Source organism: Battus philenor, unplaced genomic scaffold (genome assembly GCF_028537555.1).
Source record: "Battus philenor isolate CCGP_79_NKW_IND1 unplaced genomic scaffold, ilBatPhil1.0.hap1 SCAF_25, whole genome shotgun sequence".
NCBI lineage: Eukaryota > Metazoa > Arthropoda > Insecta > Lepidoptera > Papilionidae > Battus > Battus philenor.
In genome coordinates, this window is record NW_027181688.1 from 9,935,201 (window position 1) to 9,941,200 (window position 6,000).

The window sequence follows — 6,000 nt, forward strand, 5'->3', positions numbered from 1 at the left end:
CAACGATAGTTGTGAACTGGGATTGAATTAAATAATATCGAATTTTTATGTTAATGCTAGCTGAAATCTTCTAACACTTTCAGTTGATTACAAAAAAAGCTGTATATTAACTTTATGCGGCAAATATACTAAAATACTTATAACAATAAAATATTTATTATACGAATAGCAAATATTGTCTTGTATAGTGGTAGTTTTTTTCATCATCATCCTCAGAACTATGTTATCAGAGATATATATGTAATAGAGTTGGATAGATATATTAATAGAGTTGGTTCAACCTTTGAGTATATTTAAAGCCAGCGCCATCTTTGCATTTTGATTTAAGAAAACAAATAACTTGACTTATTTACACTAGATGTCGCTGTGTTGAACAGGTGTACGATTTTTTTTTACCTGATTTGCATGGCAGTCTAGGTGGCAATTGCAGATTCCGCGAATGAAATGGGCAGGGCGCTGAGAGCCCTCAGCTTAAAACCTCTTTAATGGTAGATGGCTTCCTAGGAAGCCTCGACTCGAGCCAGGATCTACAGTTTCACCTAGATTCACCTATACCATACCTATACCTATACCTATACCATACCTAGCTTGGCCGTCACTTGAAGATAATATCCGTATAGCATTATCTCCCGAACCTTGACTTTGTCAGCTGTTATTGCCTGGTTAAGTTTACTACTTTTTCCAGTATCGCTTCTATTTAGAAGGATCTGGGATTGGCGAGCCCATATGATACACGAGCCGTTCATGATTCCAATGCGGGCGATTGTTTTAGAACGGCTGCAAAATATCTTTTTATGATGCCTTTTACGTCGTAGTCGTCGCGTCGTCGAAAGGCGAATGTTGTGGTTTCAAAATGGCGCGGCATTTGAACATGCCGGTTGTGATTGTTTTGTAGGCACCTACAAGCAGCGATCCATGTCCGTTCTTAGAACTGGTCGCTCGTTGGCCGTTCCAAGTCTACGAACAGGTCTTTATAACGGTTTTATTCCAGCGCGCCCGTGGCTCTGCGCTCAAACCTAGAAGACTATGAATGACAAGCGAATTTGCACGATAAGTACGTGCTTGATTATACAAGAGCGGGTCTTTTTACAGCTTTATATAGGGTAATTTGATTTGACAAGGACAATTTACTCCCGCTGTTTAGAAACGGATAGAGGGGCCTTTTTCGCACGTTTGCGACGTGCGCATTGAAGTTTAGTTTTTTATCTGGGACGTCACCGATAATAGCAGAAGGTATATGATTTTTTAGGAGGAATATTGTTCTTTTCAGCCTATGGATGCCTCCTGCAAGGCATAGGCCGCCCCCAAAGATCGCCACGATGACCGGCCCTGCACTGCCCGCATCCATCGGCTATGTCGGCGATCCGCCTAGTGAAGGGCTACCGCGCCGAGACAACCGGCTCGTGGTCGCAACTAGAGAACCTTTCGACCTCGACGGCCATCGGCAGCACGAGGCATGTGCACCGCCCACTGCCACTCCAGACAAGAAATTTTTCGAACTAAGTCGATGATTTTGGATCTTTTCTTCTGCGATTGTTTGTGCTCTCATTCGAGTAGCTAACTTATAATAACTAACTAAACTAACTACTAACTAACTAACACTCTGTGTTTGTCACTAATCGGTGTAACATAACTCCTGAAGATGCTCCGTGGAAGGGTGAAACACGTGTTGAGTGATTTGACGGTGGCAGTTGTGTAATTCGCATTGTTTGCTACATGCGCATTTATCAGCGGGCTGGCGGGCGGTGCACTTTGTTGCACGACTACCACTGCATGTGCGGAAGTGGCTAAATAATGGTACTTTTCTTACTTCGGATGGACTTTCGCAAAATAACGCCCGATTCCATTAAATAACTAATTTCTTTTTATTACAGGAGTTATTATACTATTTATTTTTATATAGCTTTGATGTCACGTGTAGTTATTTAGTACGTAGTTCAAAACCACTTACACAGCGTGATGTTTTTTGGTGAAACGATTTCATTTAACTGATAAAAAATGTAGCTACTTTTCACTGTATTGATTTGTGTTTCATTTAATTATTCATATATATTTGCAGATAGACGCCTTCTGCAAAGCATTGACCTCCTGAAAAAGGTATCTATAGAAGGATATACCATATTCGTCATGCTTGGCAGGCGGGTTGGCGATCGTAGTGTGGTATAATGGTAAATAGAGAACGCAGCTGCCATCTAGGAACTCGTTTTTAAATTGTAAAAATATAAACATTAATAAAATATATGAAAAATACAAAATTTGTGTATTTTTAATTTTCTGTGTTGATGTGCAATCAGTCTCAAACTATAATCAGGTTTGTTCCTTACCCTTTGTTTAAGGCACTCCCCAGAAGGAATAACTTCATCCTTCACCATCTGTCACCAAGTTTTAGTATGTCATGGTGTTTCAGTCGTTGAATTGTTGAAGATACCTGTCGAATAAAATTACAAGAAAGCTCTAATACACTTATGTATGAAGACCAATGTATATTTCTTCAAAGAACCGCACGTAGCTCGCGAGCCGTAGTTTGGCCACCCCTGTTTTATATGTATGGATTCAGTCTCGGTATTGCAGAATATGAGGAACTCTCTTACAAAAAATTGCAGTACAGTTATAAGACTAAACTTCCCGAGAATTGAGAGTGCTCCAGTTACGTAGAATTTCCTAAAGCATACAAAAAATATTCTTTCATAAATTCTCAAATGTTTTAAGAACATTTATGGAATCCTATAATGATGGTTTCTTTGCACGTTACGGAAAATAAGTTATTGTCAATGTGTTTTTGTAAGATGCTCCCATTGCTGCCCAAATAGCATTTGCAGATTCTGCAAGTTTAAGGTGACAGGGCGCAGAAGACGCTTAACCTAACACCTCTTTTAAGCGAATATCCAGAGCTCTGGGGGGAAATTCGGATCGGTCCGCTATATACTAATATTTTACCAGATCATGAGGCCATCATGGAGTTGACGGTTCATGGAGTGACTACGTTAGGAGCTCCCACGTAGGGACCTCACACTCATCCGCATTTTAAGTTCACGGACCCTTTCGCTCCGTGAACTCAGCTTCGATGAAACTGTAAAAGCTCCCGGACTAACAGCAACAACTTCAACCGAGAATAAGTAATATCCGCTTAGCATTCCAACAGAAGGGCACCCGAGAGTGCCTATCCTCAGCTTGGTCCGTTGCTATGGCCTGGCTAATATCACCATTACCACTTCGGAAACTGGTTGCGCTGGGAGAGAAAGTGGCGGAAGAAACGCCGGCAGCGCTTCTATCTAGTATGATCGGGTTTGGCGACCCGTGTGATATACGATCCGGCCTAGTTTCAGACGAAACCGAATGGCAAGTCATTGTCAACTTATTAATAGAACTGTAGGAGTAGCTGTAACTATATTCTTTATTTTCTTATAGATGGCCCCCGCTATTGGGGACCTATCCTTCCACCCCCTATTTAATTGGGAACAGGGTTTTGTATTTCTTAAAAAAAAATTTTCACTAGAATTTTTATTTTCGTTCTCGTCTTCCATAGTACACAATATCTTTTTTCCTCCTTCTATCATTCTACAATTCCATCTTCCTTTCTCAATCAATCCATTCCTTTCGTACATCCTCAAACACTTCAGTTATCCATTTCTATGACAGTATCACAGTTTTAATTGGTTTAATTATTTTCTCGTGTACATCAATTTTATCACGGATTTATTTTACAAATTTTTTTTTGAATATCAATGAATCTATTTTAATAACTTTACAATGTTTTATCCACCTATGTTTTGTTCATATCTATTGCGTATTGTGCAACTTTCCTAAAGAATTTGAGGATGCACTCTCTTTCATCCTTTTCCATTATAACGGAGGCAAGTGTTGCCTCCTCTTTCCTGTAACTGTAACTATATTACATCATCATCGTTGCATCGAAAAGGGGAATTCGGCGGAAATATAATTCTTTATACACATCGGGCGAAAGAGCTCCATAATACTTTTTCACCTGTGATTGTCTGATGATTTAAACATTGTTTCCATACTTTTAAAACGGTATAAATAGAGGCTAATGTTGATGAGCATACACGCTTCCACTCCGGACTTCGTGCTCTTATCCTCCAAGATCCACCAAGATTTATCAGCCATAGCAACTACGGGGATAATAGCTGGAAGAAGTTTGGTCACCCTACTAATGTATCCACCTGGTTTTTCATTTGATTTACTAACCCGTAGCACTTTTTCATTAAAAAATTACGAAATACTTGTTTTGAATTATTTAAATTACTCAATAGAAACCCATATATATGTAAATTGAGACACGAAGCAATAAGCAATTTGCCGTTGCTTACAATATGGTGCCAGTCGGTACTAGATTGCCATAACTGCTGTTTTGAATTTTAAATAAACTGTTAAGCTCTTTTCGATCGATAGTTCTTGATCACGGACACTTAGATAGACAGTATTGTTGGTTATATTATTTTTTATAGGTATGAAAGATTTAAAGGGATGAAAACATAGATCAATGGTCAGCAAAAAAACTTTTATACATATTTACTATCAACTGTATGAAATGATCACTCTGAAATTAGTTACATTATTTTTTTTTCTATTAGAATACGTCAATAACTTCAAACAATACAAAGTTTACAAGGACAGATAGTAATAATCAATTTTAATATGTAGTAATCCTAATTTTGAAATCCTAAATTGAAATGGACCGAGGATGTCTGATATATGAGCTATAGAATAAAAACTGTGAGATCAGAAAAGGAGAAACAACGGAGAAGACCACAATAGCGATGGGGCAGCAGGGGAAAGTAGAGAATGACATCAGAGACCTATACTTGTTATTGGTTATAGGTGCAAAAGATTTAGAGGAGGATTATTGCTGTCGAAACAGATTTAAGTTAATTATTATTTGATTAAAGAATTGTTTTATTTTTATTTCATTCACGAATGTTATATATAAGAAGAAAGTGCGATTCGTTGAAGACGATGAACAAAGGTAAATTCACTAAGCAAAACTAATTGCTTTTTTTATAGCATGTAATGCTAAATCTTAGGTACATTTTCTACCTTTCAAGAAAGCGATTAAGATGAGGAATTATACCACATGTTTTATTTTCTTTATAATCATGTAAACAATTGAATAAAACACCTTTTTTATTGTACACTGTTGCGTGGCGTTTTAAGAGAACAGATGTGGGAGTCAATTGTTTAATGGACAGATGTAGGTGTCGCTGGGGTCGTGAAGAAAGTCAATACTCATAGCAAGTTCAACTTGAACCCGCGCGCCGCGAGCATCACCATCGTTTAAAGGCATCACAGTCCAGCATTGTTTCTGTATAAGTAGTTGCTGTTAACCCGGAGGGCTTTTACAGCTACATCGACATTGAGTTCACACCCGTGAACTTTTTAAAAGAAAAATTCCGAGCAATTTCGCACGCCAGTTGTACGATGACTTTCGCACGTAGGTAACAGCTTTACCCGTGTAGAGATGTGTAGTGTAACTGTTCTCGATTAGGCGGCTTTCAGCACGGATAGAGCAGTGTGGTGAGTAATGTTTTATTTTATTGTGAAGAATGCAGTGTCGTGTGCTGTGTGTCGCAGATACAGTGATTTACGAGTAATGTTGCGGGAGTAACGTGTTGTGAGTGTCATCGGAAAGCTTCATCGGGACTGAATTTACGGATCGGAAGGGTCCGTGAACTTAAAAATAAAACAAAAACTAAATAGATGTATTCTAGTTGTACGGTGACGTTCACACGTAGTTAAACCGCTCTACCCGACTAGAGCTAGCCCGACTAGACGGACTAGACGGCAGCGTGACCACAGGCGAACCAAGGATAGATCCGGATCTATCATCGTAGCGGGCGGCCGCCCCCTAAGAAATGGTGTTGTGGTGTGGTGAGTAGTGTTTTATTCTATTGTGAATGACGCGATGTCCTATGCGAAGTGTCGCAAGTGAAGTGGTTTCTGTTGCTGTGTGGTAAGTGCTTGCAGTGTTGTGAGTGTCTGCAG